General features: G+C 43.5%; 1 protein-coding gene across 2 annotated transcripts in view; it reads right to left on the bottom strand.

Moving 5' to 3' along the window:
- The window catches only part of SCP2D1 (SCP2 sterol binding domain containing 1), a 102,226-nt gene extending 86,614 nt beyond the window's left edge, over positions 1-15,612 (bottom strand). Inside the window, exon 1 of one of the 2 annotated variants that reach the window (XR_009344701.1) lies at positions 15,411-15,612. The gene's annotated coding sequence lies outside the window, so the exon portion shown is untranslated. The remainder of the gene's footprint in view (positions 1-15,410) is intronic. The other variant, XM_059134148.1, reaches the window with a different exon arrangement.
- Between the last annotated feature and the right edge of the window lie 2,535 nt (positions 15,613-18,147).

Here is an 18,147-nt window from a genome sequence, read left to right as displayed (position 1 = left end):
GTACTTTTTTTAAGCCACTAGGGTTTAGAGTGGCTTATAACACAGTGGTAGACAACTGATCAGTGGGAGGAGAAAAGGAGCACAGGACTCTGAAGGCTTTGAAACACTCTGGCACCTGTAAAAGCAACATCATGTGTGGAGCTCAAAGTGGGTGTATATGCATGGAGAAGGAAGACTGAAGCTGAAATGGACTCCAGCTACAAGAAGCAGTCAAACATTACTGTGCACATCTGCCCCTGGAAGAGGCCAGCTGACAGTACCACTAAACTCCTGGCCCAGCTTGGGAAGTGACAGGTCAGAGGCCAGAGGCCCTGGCAATACCAGGAGGCATGAGACTTGGATTCTAGTCCTGGACCTGCTGCTGCCTTGCTTGGAGAAGACACTTAACCTTCCAGTTGCTTCATCCCCCAAATGGGTATTATCACTTTCCCTGCCTACATCACAAGCTTAGAAGAGTAAATGAGATAATGAATGTAAAAGCCCTAAATAAACGTAAGAGCCAAATGGCTATGGCCAGCTACTCCTGGAACATCCAGATACCACTGGATCCTAATTTGTTCTCAGAATATTAGCAGACATGCAAATAGTTGCCAACCACAACATTAGCAGGGCTTCTGCTAATAGGCAGGAGGCCAATTCTATCTCTTGGGGCTGCTCCATGGCAAACGTATGAATTTGTTGATACATATTTATAACCAGCTTCCCCCCCCCCCACACTTAGAGTACCTGGAAAATGTCTAATGCCCATGCTGGTCACATGGGCAGCCTTGAAATTTCTTCTATCTTGCTTTCCAAAAACCAAGAGCAACACTCTGACCCCATTGTTCATGGGACTGTACTGAGGGTCTCTAAATCTCTTCCTTATTTAACTGCTAGCCATGCCTCCATTAAATCAATTCCTCCCCCTTCCTGCCCCCCAAACCATAGTTTCCCCTTATAACCTCTTATTAGCTATTGATAGATCTGATTTTCTCTTTCAATCCATTCTAAGTTCTTTTCAGTCTCCTTTGAACATTGTTTTTTCCTCTTCCTGGATTCATGATTTGCTCAGCCTGATGGCAGCCCCATCTCCTTTAGGAATCAACAAATGGCCACACCTTATTCATAACCTTATCCTTCTTCCTCAGCTCTTCCATCTATTCTACCCCTACAGGATGCCATTATATGATCTCCTAAGTTTCTCCTGTCAGGGTAGCATAGACATTTTAACAATATTTGTTCTTCTAATCCATGAGCATGGCAAGTTTTTCCATTTCTTTGTGTCTTCCTCAATTTCTTTCATACGTGTTCTTCAGTTTGCAGAGTATAAATCTTTTACCTCTTTGGTTGGGTTTATTCCTAGATATCTTATGGTTTGAGGTGCAATTGTAAATGGGATTGGTTATTTGATTTCTCTTTCTACTTCTTCATTGTTGGTGTGAGAAATGCAAAAGACTTCTGGGCATGAATTTTATATCCTACAAATTTGCTGAATTCCTGTTATCAGTTCTAGCAGTTTTTTTTTTTTTGGTGAAGTCTTTTAGATATTCTACACAGAGTATCATGTCATCTGCAAAGAGTGAAATTTTGACTTCTTTGCTGATTTGGATGCTTTTTATTTGTTATTGTTGTTGTTGTTGTCTGATTGCTGAGGCTAGGACTTCCACTACTATGCTGAACAACAGTGGTAAGGGTGGACATCCCTGTCATGTTCTTGACCTTAGGGGGAAACCTTTCAGTTTTTGCCCACTGAGAATTTTAGCTGTGGGTCTGTCATACATGGCCTTTATGATGTTGAGGCACATTTCTTCTATCCCTACTTTGTTGAGGGTTTTTATTAAGAAAGGATGCTGTATTTTGTTGAATGCTTTTTCTGTATCTATTGAAAGGATCATATGGTTCCTATCCTTTCTTTTATTAATGAAATCTACAGTTCTTTAATAATACTCTCCCACACCACCATCATCACAGCCACGCATCCATTATTGCAAGTTTAAAGTTCAGGCCTCTGCAGTCCAGTTAAAAAGTTCACTCATCCTGGCCTGTACATGTTTCTGGGTGCAGTTTCTTCAACCTCCAGATGAGAAAATGCTTCCCTTTAACTTGAGGTCACTTTCTACCAGGCAAATGAACACTGCTCCTCCATTTGCAAATCTGGTGGTTTTAAAACATGGCTCTAAAATTCTTTGATACTCCCTTCATGGAGAGTGGCTGGGAGAGCATTTCTCCTTTCTTGAATTTAGGTGGTCTTGTGACTGCCTAGACCAATAAACAAAAGCATAAATGATGCTGTGTGACTTCCAAGACTGGATCCCAAAAAAGGTCATGCTGCTTCCACCTTGTTCACTGGAACACCAGCACTTGGAGCCTGAGCTGCCATGTAAGAAGGTCAACCATGTCAGGCTGCCATGTTGTGAGGAAGCCCAGCCACATGGAGAAGCTGTGAGTGGAGGCACTAGTCCTGGACTTCAAGTCATGATTTCATCTCAGGCAGTATACATGAGAACAAGGGAGCCTTTGGATGATTCTTACCCCCAAATGTTGAGACACCACCAGCACTGAAATCTTCCCAGGAAAGACCTTAGAAATCCCAGAGCAGAGAAGTCATCCCTGGCATGTTCTGCCTGAATAATTGACCAACTGAATCCATTAAGTAAAATAAAATGGCTGTTTTAAGCAACTAAGTTTGTGGGCTATTTGTTAAACAGTAATCATATTTGGCATGGCAAGTTACAGTACAAACAAGCATGTATAGACCAAAGTGGTATTTTGTTTGAAGTTCCTCTTCTAATGCAGGTAGAGTCCTTGGGGGCACCTTAGGGGAAGGAATATAGGTCCCTCTTTTGAAACATCTGAACTGTGGTGAGGGTTGGGCTTGGGACTTAGCACCTAAAAAGGAAGACAGCTGTCCTACTCTAGCATGTACTGCCTGGTAAGACCACTGATACACGCAAAATAAGAAAGAGCATGCCAATATATTTAAATCATGAGGTATAATCACTTTGAGGGTTCAGTTCTGACCCACTTGGGAAGGCAATGGGAGAAGACCCTGTCTGGTTCTATTTTCCAGGGCCACTTTTATTCTGACCCATCAAACATTAAATTCAAAAATCTCTAGAGAAGAGACTATTTTGTACTTTGAAATGAATTTGAACATTCTGAGCCTCTCTTGGATGAGAAATTCTACGAGAACTCACAGATTCCCCTTTAATTATAGATAATACTCATAGCTAAAAAAAAAAAAAAAAAAAAATCTGGTAAAAAATGACAACTTAAAAAATGACAAATAAAAAATGGTTTGGGCATTTGTGTAAGACAGAAAAATCAGTTTACCAATGAAAATCAAGCGAAGAGACAATAAGTATACAGACCAATGAAGACACAAGCTATTACTCTGCACAATTACTCAAACGGCAGACTTATAGCAAAGCGGGAATCCCAGAAGCTGCCTCTTCTAAGTAATTGTTCCAGCATCCAATTTTTCTTCAGCATAGCTGGTTCAAACTGGGTCTGAATTCCTAGGGTAGTTTAAACCATAATCATTACTTGATTCTAACGTATCAGTGGGATTCCAGAGTAGCCAATGGGCTCTTATAAAACCACTTCCTCAGGGTGCCTGGGTGGTTCAGTGGGTTAAGCCTCTGTCTTCGGGTCAGGTCATGGTCTCGGGGTCCTGGGATCAAGCCCGGCATCGGGCTCTCTGCTCAGCGGGGAGCCTGCTTCCCCCTCTCTCTCTGCCTGCCTCTCTGCCTACTTGTGTTCTGTGTCAAATAAATTAAAAAACAAAACAAAAACTTAAAAAAAAAAATAAAACCACTTCCTCCTTCTTCCCCTGGAGGTCTGTAGGAGGCAATGTCTTCCCACTATCACCAGTTTCTGGATGCCCCAATCTCCTGTGTTTCTCTCTTGACACTCCCTCACCTCTGTAATAAGTCCTTTCATTAATTTTTTTTAATCAGTTAAGGTAGATTCTAATTCCTGACTAATACTATTGATGAGCTAAACCTTTGGTCAATGTAGAGCTTAGAAAGCCAGATAGTCTTTATGACAAGGTTCTCCATGAGCTTCCACATAATTAAAGTCACCTGGTTATTTAAGAATGAATGTCCTGTGGACTGGATAATTTATCACTTAGGTATTATGTTCAGCTGTTGGTAGGAAATTTTTAAAAAAGCAATGGCTTAAAGGGTTGGCAAACTTTCTCAAAGGGCAAAAAAATAGTAAATATTTCTGGCTGTGGACACATTGTCTCTGTCACAACTACTCATCTCTGTCACTATAATGTGAAAGCAGCCATAAACAATACATGTAAAAAATGCATGTAGCTGTGTTCCAATAAAACTTTATTTACAAAATCAGGCAACCAGCCCATGGGGTATAGTTTGCCAACCCCTGGCTTAGACAAATTAGTGATTTATTATTTTTTTTTCATGTAATAAGAAGGCCTGAGGTGTGTGGTTTTGGTGACAGTTCAGCAAGTTACTAGCTGATGCTGGAATCATGTGAAGGCTCAACTGGAAGCAGAAAGATTTATATCCAAGGTAGTTCATTCACATGCCTGGCAAGTTAGTGCTATAGTCAATTCCTGTCCTTGTGGGTATCTCCATGGGGCTGCTTGAGTGTCCTCATAAGACGGTGTGGTGCCTGGCTTCCCCTTAGAGCAAGCAATCCAAGAAAACAAGGTTGGAGCTGCAAGGCCTTTTCTGACCTACTCCTGCAGTCCCACATCATTAATTTTGCTGTGTTCTACTGCTCAAATAGGTAGCCCTGATTCAGAGAATGAGGGGACTACACAAGAGTCTGAAACCAGGAGGTGATGATACTGGAGGGCCATCACTGAAGCTCACTACTACACCACTTGAAAAGGCCACATTGCAATAGTGCATGCCTCACACCTGGAGAGCAAATGAAAGGAAAGGTAGACAGGGCTTCAAGGGGAGGACTTTCTATGTGCCAAGATCCCCTTGAGATACTTTCTAATCACACTTATGCCCCAAGCCTACAGTCTCTTGACATCTCTGATGAAAGTCTGGAAAACCCAGAACTAAGGAAGGATCCTCTAGCTTGCAGAGTTGACTGTTCAGAGTGCTTTGAATGCCCAAGTCTAAAGTCAAGTAACAGCTCTGAGAGGCATCTTTGGACACACACTGCTAATGCCCATGTGACCTCCAGCCTCTACCATGAAGCAGGCTGACCCTGGAAGGCTTGGCTCTTCATATTTCCCCCACTTCAATGCTTGGAAACACCCTGACTTCACTTTCAGAACAACTATCAGGCAACCAACAACTATTAGACCTGCGAGACAAGCAGTTCTCAATCCTGCTGCCATTCCAAACACCTCAAGAGCTTTTAAACATTCTTATTACAGACCTGTCGAGTCAGCATCTCTGGGAGTAGGGCCTGAGCATCTGAAATTCTTAGATGATTCTGATATGTTGTCCAGCTTAAGAGTCTCCAGCACAAATACCACATCCCTTTCAGTGCAGCTAGAGACAGAACCAGATGTTTGGGCAGCTACATCACACTTCCAACTCATTTGTAGCTATGGTTTGCTAGACCTAAAATTCATTTTCACAGAAACTCCTCTTCATCTAGGTCCTGCCTAGTCTATATTCTGCAAGTTTTGTTTTACCCAAATATCACTTAATTATGTTGAACTCAAAGTGGACTCTAGATGCTGGCATCACTGTATCACTTAAGGCTCCACTTGATGGCACCTGCCACTTGATGAACGTGATTTAATCCAAGACATTGATAAATGTGCTGTCTGGAACAGAGTCCTGTGACACTCCCCAGACAAATTCCTGGGGAGCATTTATCTGCCACAAACCCTCCAGTAGCATTCCTATCTTCTGTGAGTTTTCAAACATTAGTAAGTTTTTCTAGGGGCATAATTGCATCTGTATTTCTTGCCCACCTCCATGACAGCACCTTAGGTCTCCCCTTCTATACATATTCCCAGTCTACATGAATTGTTCTAGAAGACTAGTCATCGTTCTTATGGAGAAGATAGACACAGATTAGGAACTGAGGGGTTCTGCCTCTTCTGGAGCCAGGCTGCCTCATTCTAATCCTGGCTCCTCTCCTCAGTAGCTGTGTGTCCTTGGGAAGGTTACCTACTAGCTCTGTGCCTCGGCATCTTATCTGTGAAATTGGGATTCTAATAGTACTTTCCTCATAGAGTTTCTGTAAATAACAAATGTGTGAGTACATGTGAACTGCTTAGAAGAGCAGCGGGTACATAAGGGGCACTATGCCGTATTACTCATCATCATTGTTCATGTCATTATTACTATTAATGTACCAACTATTCCTCTGAGCCATGGAGTTACTTCTGCCTGGTATCCTTTTATGTGGAGAGGTGGGATGCTGAATATGTTTTTCTTTTCTACTACTTTCCTTAGGTTTTAATTACTCTTCCTTCTTTACTTTCCTAAGATGGAAGATTAGGTCATTAATTTTAGCTCTTTCTTCTGTTCTATTATATGCATTTAATGCTACAAATTTCCCTCTAAGGACTGCTTTTGCTTCATCCCACAAATTTTAATAAGCTGTATATTCATTTTCATTTAGTTAAAAATGTTTTTTTAACTTCTGTTAAGACTCTTTTTGACCAATGAAGTCCTCAGAAGTATGTTGTTTAACCTCCAGATATTTAGGGATTTCCTAAATATTTTTCTGATACTGGGTTCTAGTTTAATGCCATTGTGATCTGACAAATGATTGTATATGATTGCTAATCCTCTAAAATTGTTAGTGTTCCATGACCCAGATGTGATGTATCTTGGTGTGTTCATATGAGCTTGAAAAAAATATGTCCTCTGCTGCTGGTAGATGGATTGTTCTATAAATGTCAATTAGACCAAGTTGCTTGATACTGCTGTTCCAGTCAACAATATCTTTATTGATTTTCTGCCTGCTTGATCTATCCATTACTGATAGGGGGACACTGAAGTCCCAAACTACAACAGCGGATTTGTCTATTTCTCATTTTAGGCTGACATAATTTTGCCTAACATATTTTCACAATCCGTTGTTAGGCACATACATTGTATGTCTTCCTGGAAAACTGACCCATTTATTATGATGTAGTGTCCCTTTTTATCCTTGTTAGTAATTTTCCTTGTTCTGATATCTTCTCTGTCTGAAATTAATATAGCTTCCCTAACTTTCTCTTAATTACTCTTAGAATGGTACATCTTTCTCTATCCCTTTACTAGTAACCTATCAATCGTTATTTTTAACATAGGTTTCTTGTAGGGGCATGTGGGTGGCTCAATCGGTTAAGCGTCTGACACAATTTCAGCTCAGGTCACGATCTTGGTCAGGGGTGTGAGATCAAGCCCTGCATTGGGGCTCTGTGCTGAGCAAGAAAACTGCTCAGGATTCTCTCCCTCTCCCTCTGCCCCTCCCCGCTCATGTTTGTTTTCTCCTTCTCTCTATCTCTCTCTCAAGAAAAAAATAGTTTTCGGGCGCCTGGGTGGCTCAGTGGGTTAAGCCGCTGCCTTCGGCTCAGGTCATGATCTCAGGGTCCTGGGATCGAGTCCCGCATCGGGCTCTCTGCTCAGCGGGGAGCCTGCTTCCTCCTCTCTCTCTCTGCCTGCCTCTCTGCCTACTTGTGATCTCTGTCAAATAAATAAATAAATAAAATTAAAAAAAAAAAAAAAGAAAAAAATAGTTTTCTTTTTTTTAAAGATTTTTTATTTATTTATTTGACAGACAGAGATCACAAGTAAGGCAGAGAGGCAGGCAGAGAGAGAGGGGGAAGTAGGCTCCCTGCTGAGCAGAGAGCCCCATGCGGAGCTCGATCCCAGGACCCTGAGATCATGACCTGAGCCAAAGGTGGAGGCTTAACCCACTGAGCCACCCAGGTGTCCCCCCAAAAATAGTTTTCTTAAAGAAAACATAGAGCAGTTGCCCTAGAGTTTAAAATATACATTCCTGGTTGGTGAACTTGTAGCAGTGTGGGGGATGGAGAGCATGGAAGCTCTGTGTCCTTTCCTGGTACCTACACTACACATCTCTGCCATTTGTTCCTAAGTTTTATCTTTTTATAACAAACCAGCAATCTAGTTAAGTACACAAGTAAGCAAATAAGTAATACAATAAACATTTTAACAAATCTTAGTCCACCTTCAAATAATACTTTTCCACTTCACATGTAGTTCAGGTACATTGTAACAGAGTGTCCCCTCACCCACGCTTGGCACTGCTGTTTTCATTTCACTTATCCATATGCTGCAATCATCAAATACATTGTTCCAGTTATGATTTTAAATAGTTACTTTTGAGATCTTTCAGAAACCAAGACAGAGCCTTTTGATTTGTTTCCAGTCTTATTTTAGAGAGGGAGGGGAGACAAAAGCTTCCTCAACTAGAAAGTCCCAGTCCTTCTGGAAAGCAAGATTTCCATTAACCATCTAAAGGACACCTATTAGAGCAAGAGAGCAGAGGAGCAGGAGACCTAAATTTGGTTGGGTCCCAGGAATTCAGCTAGATAGTTACCAAACCATTTCGAACACCTACAAACTCAACAGGGGAAAGAAGAGAAGAGCAGCAATTCTAGGAACAGAAAAGCGACCACTTTCTAGAAGGTAGGACATGCAGAGAAGTGAATCCAAGGCAACATTCAGGAAGATAGACTGTATGGGGAGGCCAGCTCCTGGCAAGTGGTAGAGCAGCGCAGCACAAAATTGGAACTTTTAGAAGTCTGCTCCACTGAGGGACATCACTCCAGAGGCTAAGCAGAGGGCAGAGCCCTTGCAGGGACAGTACAGTCTCAGGACATGTAGGGTCACAAAAAGACCAGGGGTGTCTTAATGCAGCAGAACACCCAGGTATTGGAGCAGGGAAGCTGGCTGCAGAGACAGAGCTGAGGAGTGAGCTCTCAGCTCGAGGTTACCTTAAACCGTGATCTGAGGCACATTGGACCACTGCTCTTTGAGCAGGGACCCCACAAGTGGCAGATCCAGTTAGACTCACCTTCCTCCTTTGGAGTGGTGGTGTGGAAGGAAACTGCTGGATTTGGATACTCGAAACAGGGCTGTGCGCCAGAGATAGAAACACTCAGTTACATGTTGGGTTCGCTCGAAGTGCGGCTGGAGGCCAGGGAGATGGGAGTGATTGACCCCTTTTCTCTGAGGGCACACTGAGGAGTGGAGCCCCAAGCTCTCGGCTCCTCTGGGCTGGAGATTGGGAGGCTGCCTCCAGAACTCTACAGAAAGCATTCAGGGAACAAAAACTCCTGAGAGCAAACCTAAGCAGATTTCTTAGCCTAGCCCCTGGCAAGGGCAGTGCAATTCCATCTTCGGCAAAGACATTACTTTGATTCCAAACCAGAAAAGACCCCATCAAGGAGAATTAGACCAATATCCTTGATGAACATGGATGCAAAATTTCCCACCAAAATACTGGTCAATAGGATCCAACAGCACATTAAAAGGATTATTCACCACAACCAGGTGGGATTTATTCCAGGGCTGCAAGGTTGGTTCAACATCTGCAAATCAATCAGTGTGATACAATACATTAAAAAAAGAAAGAACAAGAACCACACAATACTCTCAATAGAGGCTGAAAGAGCATTTGACAAAGTACAGCATCCTTTCATGACCAAGACTCTTCACAGTGTAGGGATAGAGGGCATATATCTCACTAACATCAAAGCCATCTATGAAAAACCCACAGCGAATATCATTCTCAATGGGGAAAAACTGAGAGCTTTTCCACTAAGGTCAGGAACAGCCCAGGAATATCCACTATCACCACTGTCATTCAACATAGCACTAGAAGTCCTAGCCTCAGCAATCAGACAACAAAAAAATAAAAGGCATCGGAATCAGCAAAGAAGTCAAACTCTCACTCTTTGCAGATGATATAATACTATATGTGGAAAACCCAAAAGACTCTACCCCAAAACTGCTAGAACTCATATAGGAATTCAGTTGTGTCAGGATATAAAATCGACGCACAGAAATATGTTGCATTTCTATACATCAACAAGAAGACAGAAGGAAGAGAAATTAAGGAGTCAATCCCATTTACAACTGCACCCTAACCATAAGATACCTGGGAACAAACCTAACCAAAGAAGCAAAGAATCTGTACTCAGAAAACTATTAAGTACTCATGAAAGAAATTGAGGAAGATACAAAGAAATGGGAAAATGTTCTATGTTCATGGATTAGAAGAATAAATACTGTGAAAATGTCTATGCTACCTAAAGCAATCTACATGTTTAATGCAATCCCTATCAAAATACCATCAACTTTTTTCAAAGAAATGGAACAAATAATCCTAAAATTTATACGGAACCAGAAAACACCCCAAAGTAGCCAGAGGAATGTTGAAAAAGAAAACCAAAGTTGGCGGCATCACAATTCCAGACTTCAAGCTCTATTACATAGCTGTAATCATCAAGACAATGTGGTACTGGCACAAAAACAGACACGTAGATAAATGGAACAGAATAGAGAGACCAGAAATGGACCCTCAACTCTATGGTCAACTAATCTTCAACAAAGCAGGAGAGAATGTCCAGTGGAAAAAGGACAGTCTCTTCAACAAATAGTGTTGGGAAAATTGGACAGCCACATGCAGAAAAATGAAACTGGACCATTTTCTTACACCACACACAAACATAGACTCAAAATGGATGAAAGACCTCAATATGAGACAGGATTCCATCAAAATCCTTGACAAGGACACAGGCAGCAACCTCTTCAACCTCAGTTGCAGGAACTTCTTCCTAAAACATTGCTAAAGGCAAGGAAGCAAGGGCAAAAACGAACTATTTTGATCATCAAGATCGAAAGCTTTTGCACAGCAAAGGAAACAGTCAAAAAACCAAAAGACAACTGACAGAATGGGAGAAAATATTTGCAAATGACATATAAGGTAAAGGGCTAGTATCGAAAATCTATAAAGAACTTATCAAACTCAATACTCAAAAAGAACAAATAACCCAATCAAGAAATGAGCAAAAGATATGAAGACATTTCTGCAGAAAAGACATCCAAATGGCCAACAGACACATAAAAAAGTGCTCAACATCACTCAGCATCAGGGAAATACAAGTCAAAACCACAATGAGATACCACCTCATGCCAGTCAGAATGGCAAAAATTAACCAGTCAGGAAATGACAGGTGTTAGCGAGGATGCAGAGAAAGGGGAATCCTCCTACACCATTGGTGGGAATGCAAGCTGGTTCAGCCTCTCTGGAAAACAGCATGGAGGTTCCTCAAATAGTTGAAAATAGAGCTATCCTATGACCCAGCAATTGCACTACTGATACAAATGTAGTGATCCGAAGGGCACGTGCACCTGAATGTTTACAGCAGCAATGTCCACAATAGCCAAACTATGGCAAGAACCTAGATGTCCATCAACAGATGAATGGATAAAGAAGATGTGGTACACACACACACACACACACACACACACACACACACATATATAATGGAATACTATGCATCCATCAAAAACCCCAAATCTTGCCATTTGCAATGATGTGGATGGAACTAGAGGGTATAATGTTAAGCGAAACAAGTCAATCAGAGAAAGGCAATTATCATACTATCTCTCTGATATGAGGAATTTGAGAGGTAGGATGGGGAGTCGTGGGGGGTGGGGAGGGAAAAATGAAATAAGATGGGACCAGGGAGGGAGACAAACCATTAGAAACTCCTAATCCCAGGAAAAAAACTGAGGGTTGCTGAAGGGGAGGGGGGTGGGAGGGACAGAGTGTCTGGGTGATGGTATTGGGGAGGATATGTGGTATGGCAAGTGGTGTGAGTTGTGTATGACTGATGGTTCACAGATCTGTACCCCTGAAGCAAATAATCCATTATCTGTTAATAAAAAAATAAATAAAGGACACCTGTCATGTAAAGCACTGATCCCAGACCATCAAATAATCACAGAATGCAGATGTCAGCCACTCTCGCCCCTATATCTTACAGAGGAAACTATGGCCCACGGTGGGGAAGTGTTCTGCTTGTGAGCTACTCTGGAGGAAAAAGCAGCTACAGAAAGACAGCCTGATCTTAGACTGAACCTATTACTAAAAGATAAAATGTAGCAACAAAGGATGTTATTGGGCCATTCAATAAAATTAGAACAAGGACTATGAATTAGAGGAGCAAGCAATACACAGACACACACAGACACAAACACACACATACATGGACAGGGAGGAATGATAAAGCAAATGGGGCAAAATGTTAGCAGCAGGCAAATCTGGGTAAAGGGTATAAAGATGTGTTTTGCACTATTCTTGCAACTGTTATGTAAGTTTGAAATTATTTCCTAATAAAAGGCTTAAAAAGTAATCCTTTAAACCCCATAATAGGTTATTATTACATTCCTGGCAATCCAAGGATTTTTTCCTCCATATTTCTAGTGTCTTCATATAACTTCCCCCAAATGCCAAAATAATGTTTATTTTTTGTTAATATAGACTTCTTTTCAGAGGGACAAGCTTACTAAAATGGGTTATTGCCATCCTGGGGACGGTGGGGTATCTGGAACATAGCATGTCGAGGGAACCAACCCCACTCTATTGAGAGGCAAATTGTTGCTGGTGTTCGAGGATCACAATTATGCCTGTGGCCTTGCTCTCAAGCATAGTGCAGCTTGGTTTGGCTCTCTCTGGGACTCCCCCACTAAGCAGGGAAGGCCTCCTCTGTCCCTGTCCTTATTTGGAAGCATCCCTTCTTCAGATAGTAGTGAGAAATATGGGGAGAATATTCCTTGCTGTCAGTTATCCCTGTGGAATTTCTGTTTTCCTTTTCAGCAGCAACACTTGCATCAATGTATGCCAAAAAGTAACTCGAAAACAAGTTAGCGGATGCCCACAGAGACCCAGCAGTCCTCTTTCGTGCCCTCTCATGCCGTGATCTGATCCCAGCCCACAACTTACAGAACCCAAGTCTGGAGCCCAGAGTTTGCAAGAAAAGCAGGCGTAAGGATCAGTCCCTGACTCCCAAACCAGTCACCCCACCCACCCCCACTGCCGATCCAGCATTGGCTGCATCAACTCAGATGGCTGAGCAGCTGCCATCTTGCCGTACCTGTCTTCAGGTATAACAGCCTTGAGTCTCACCTGCAGGAGGCACAGCCAGTGTCCAGACAAGAAAGAGACTCAGAGGCCAAGCTGGACTTCTAAGAACTTGCACAGGATGAGAAACCAGACATGGGGCTTCTGGCCAGATGTATATAGCTCTTTCTGTTCTGTTTGCTTGAAATGCCAAGCCCTGAGCCATCACTGACTTTTCCCATCTCCCATACAGAGCCTCCAGAGGTAGTGGGGTGCAGGGAGCATCCATTCATTATAGTACAAAGAAGGCAGAACCTGCCTCTGATGAGAGACAAGACCCTTGAGACCAAAGCCCATTTCCTCTGAATACCATTCCAAATGGTCCAGAATTGGGGAGTACTGGTGTTGCCCTCAGGTTACCACCCCAGTTCTACTGAATAACCTGCTAATGGACAACAAGAAGACTCAGATGGAAAGGATTTGTGGGGTCTTGAATGGGCATTATGTAAAGGTATTAAGAGACTTGAGGACACATGGGATGCCATCATAGCTTCCTTTAAGGTGAGTGTTAGAAGAGGAAGAAGGGGGGTGCCTGGGTGGCTCAGTGGGTTAAGCCTCTGCCTTCAGCTCAGGTAATGATCTCAGGGTCCTGGGATCGAGCCCCACATCAGGCTCTCTGCTCAGCAGGGAGCCTGCTTCCCTTCCTCTCTCTCTGCCTGCCTCCCTGCCTACTTGTGATCTCTGTCAAATAAATAAATAAAATATTTAAAAAAAAAAAAAAAAGAAGAAGAAGAAGAAGAAGAAGAAGAGGAAGAAGGTCCAGGCCCTCTCTGTCCTATAACACCAAGACAGTGAGCACTTGAAACGCAGGACCTCACTGGGGAATTCGAAGTAAAAGGAGAGAAGTGTGCTCAGGTTAAACTGTTAAATAACATACATGATATAGGAAGGACTAGGAAAGAAAATTTTCCAAAGAAATTTCACTAGGAAGGAAACCTTGAGACGATCAGCTTGCCATGGCAGCAGGCTGTGGGGAGTGGGGTGGTAGGGGGAGACTGGAAAACTTAGAAACAGCTGTGGGAGAAGACCTCCTGGCAGGGCTGCCACCTTTGCTCTCGTGGAGGGAAGGAGATGGGGAACCCACACCAGCCCTCACGCTTTGAGTCCTCAGAGCACCACAGGGGCCTCCTCTGCTCCCAACCCAACAAGAAGCCAGAAGCAAGAGCACATGGGTCAGCCTCGAGGAAGTCCAGAGAAGGGCAGAGGAGGGGTCTGGACAAGCGAACGGGAAGTAACGCATCAAAGATGGAATGTGTGGCAAGGAAAGGGGGGTGACAACATGAGAGACCCAGTGTGTGAGAAGGGCACCTGTACAGTGTCATGGCAGCAGTCCAGGGGGGCCTGCTGGCCTGGCTCTGAACCCTGACTCCACTATCTGCTGACAGGCTGATTTGGGTTAAGTTCCCGGCGGGTGACCATTTTCATGGTCTCTGATATTTCTGTGCATCTCATGAGCACCGGTGGTGACTGCTTTGCTTGGGGACTATACTTCTGAGGATGTTTAAGTAGCAAACAGCCTTGGAAGAGATAGTGTGTCTCTCTCCCAAGGCATTATGAAAGATTTGGCTTTTCTGGATCCTTTTGTAGCATGGCCCACTGTGCGTGAGGTTCACCTGGCTCTCTGACAGATGACACAGAGTGCACGAGAGCAGGGGCTGGTCCAAGTACTGGCATGAGCAACAAAGCTCAGCCCTATCACACACTGGGTATCCTGCCGGCTGCCGGCACCCATGACACTGGGCTATCTTGGTCACTCTGTAAACAGAGCTAGATCTGAGATGCTTCACAGCTCTTGACAGTTCGCTTTTCTGAGTCAATTTCCCCAGCTGTAAAGTGGGAACAACAAAAGGGCTGTGGGGATGATATACATAAAGGGCTTAGACTAGTTTTCAGCCCTAGATACATGCTCAAATTAAGAGTTATTTTAGGGGCACCTGGGTAGCTCAGTCAGTTAAGTGTCTGCCTTCAGTTCAGGTCATGATCCCAGGGTTCTGGGATTGAGCCCCGCATCAGGCTCCCGGCTCAGCAGGAAGTCTGCTTCTCCCTCTGCCTGCTGCTCCCTTGTTCATTCTCTCTCTCTCTCTCTCTCTCTCTCTCTCTCTCACTATCTCTGTCAAATAAGTAAATCAAATCTTCCCCCCCCCAAAAAAAAAGTTATTTTGTCTACTCCTGTAAGGCAAATGTTTCAAACTTCAAAAGAGCAAAAGAAACATCATAACGGGGGACTTGAAGCCCCTGGTGGGTGAAGAGATAGACTTACGAGGATCTCTGAACGAACTGAAGTTTCAAAAGTCCTGAAATGACTTACAGATGGGATTATAGAACAGACTTACCACTCATAACTCGAAAAAATAATCTTCTGAAATGAAAAGAGGGGAGAGAAGACCAAAAATGCCAAAAATCTGAGTTTTAAGAGATGGATTCTGGACACAGGAGACAGGCCAGTGAGATGCAGTTTCCTGAAAACATTCTAGAATTGATGATGAAACAGATGGTCTGTAAGCCTGAGGTAAAGAACCCAGCAAACACTGGAAGCCTGCACAAGTTCACAAGTAACATGCTGTGCTGTCCTAATATTTCTTCTGACAGGATTATCGGGTTAATCACTAAAATACCATAAAAACAGTATAGCATGATTTCTGCGAGAACGGGTGACACGGAATGGAGCAATGAGGGTTGAATGAGGATATAAAGAACACAGCTTCAGATCTGAAAGATTTCTAACAGAGTGCCAACTCTCTCCTGTGCATCAGGGTTAGCTTGGACTTGGGCAAAGGTACAGAGAACTTGTCTGGAGATGGCATAAAGCTGGAAGAGCCAGCATGCCATCTGAAATATTTCCACAGTCCAGAAGCATGGCCTAGTCCAACAGAAACAGAATTCAGCTCTTTGTTTGGGTTCTTCACAGACCAGACAGTGGCTATAGGATGTAAACCTGGGATTTCAGATGCCTGCAGGCCTGGGGAGCACCAGGCCAGAGCTGGGGTGCAGGTCCTGAAAGCAAACAGCTTCAGCCACACTGAGCTGCATCAGCACAGGGCCACGGCCTGGCACCCAGAGCAGACACCACCATGTGTCTAACACCTTGTGTACATCTCTCATTTAACCCTTATAATCCAGGAGTACAGATGTAGGGTGAAGCTCAGAGAGCTGAAGAAACACACACACTGTCCCAAGATCACGGGTCATCTCTGTCGCAGAGCCAGGAAGCAAACTCCCAAGTCTGGGCCACCCCTTGGCCATTGGGACCTCCACACCACTGTCCAGTGGCCTCAGTCACCGCACACTAGCAGAGCTGTACCCAGTCCTCCAGGTCACGCTCAAGGCCAGGTCATGTGAGAAACTGCAGAACTAGAACAAACTGAGCTGGAGAAGGAGGAGGGAGAGGTGATGAAGCTTAAATGCATGAACCTCTGTGGGGCCTCTCCTTGCTCCTTACTCCCCACCTGCTCCAGTCCATATTCTTCCATGTGTCTCCGATCTCCCCGAATTCAGCCCCACCAGCCTGCTGGCAGGTGTCTGAACCCCCCTTCACTCAAAACTTGAGGCGCTGCACCTGAAGGCTTTCCCTCCTCCATGGCACACCACTTTCAACGGGCCAACTCCACCTCATCCTTCAGACCTCAGCTCCCTCCAGGAGACTGCCATCTTGGACTGGTCCCTGCTGCAGAGTGACTGTCTACGGAATGTCCCCCCACAGACACCACGGTGTACTTCCTGCTTTATGACAGAGACTTTCATGCACCAACCCTCAGAGGTGGTTAAAAAACAAGCAGAGTTAAAGGGTCCCTACAAATATGAATTTTCTTATCAAAAATTAATGTTAACAAATCTAAAATACCATCACTATTAGGTACTTTCATGATAGAAATTTAAGGTTTTAATTTCCAGACCTTTACAAATTTAATGCACAAGTGCCTGTACCCCAGAAGAAACTAAGGACATTAGCAGCAACAGTGAGAGGCAGCCTCGCCTCGAATCCCAGATTTTCCACCTTCTCAAATATGATTAACAGGAGGCTCTACCTTTGCTATTAGTCTGTGTTTTCTGAAATGAGGTTAACTCTACTCCTAAAATGTCCAAATCAGTAATGAGCTGCAAATTAAGAATTCTGACAGTGCCTGGCTGAAAAACAGCAGGAAATCTGACCATCTGACAGAGAAGATCACCTCTCTGGTTTTGGAATGACTAAAATGACATGTCAGAGGAAAGGGTATGTTTGTGGAACCGTTTGTTCCCTACAATCAAATCAATGAACTACCGCTTTCTCTGGCAGCGGTGCACCCATCTCTTCAGGATGCAGCTTGGTAGAGAAAATGCCTTCCCGAGGACCACCAACCATGACATGATACTACGTCCAGCCCCAGAAGCTGCCTTTCTCCAGTGTGTGTTTTGCATCTCCCAAGAGCTTGGTCTCCTATAAAGTAAACCATGAAAGGCAAATGAAACAGACCCTGTTATCCACTGTTATTGGACATTGCTCTGTTTAAAGTACAGTCCTGCAGTCTGCCAAGCCTTCTCAGAGAAGCCATACATGGGGTGATTCTCCTCTCCATTCCCATTCAAGTGATGTTTTAATGGAGAGTAAACAGCAAGCTTGAAAATAAGCAGCAAGCAGGAGATGCAGATGATAGGAGGGCATAAAGACTGAGTTTTATATTTTCCGAGTGCAACTGCACCCCAAATCTACTTTTGGCTGTGAGTCCCATGGTAAGGGTCAGAAATGATCTTCCGTAAGAGAGTGAAGGGGTAGGAGAAGGCAGAATTAACTATCTTTCCGATGCAGCTGTGAATGTCATGGGGTTTCTTCTTGAGCTTTTATTTTTATTTTACAACCTTGCCCTGGGGTTGAAAACTGTTGAGCCAGTTTTTAGTGGACAGGCGGCTTCTTTCCTTTCTAAGAATTGAAAGTGGCCTTCAGGATGGTGGAAAAGCTTCCTTCAATCCGATGCTACAAAAATAGCAGCCATATTCTGACATTTACCAGGTTTGCTGCAAACCGTGAGGGAGGATTTTTAAATTAACCAAATAAAATTCTCTGCACACATTAAGAAACCTCAGAACTTCTGC

The sequence above is a fragment of the Mustela lutreola genome, chromosome 9 (assembly GCF_030435805.1).
Source record: "Mustela lutreola isolate mMusLut2 chromosome 9, mMusLut2.pri, whole genome shotgun sequence".
NCBI classification, from domain to species: domain Eukaryota; kingdom Metazoa; phylum Chordata; class Mammalia; order Carnivora; family Mustelidae; genus Mustela; species Mustela lutreola.
Note: the sequence above shows the minus strand (reverse complement) of the source record. Positions and strands in the feature narration are given on the sequence as shown.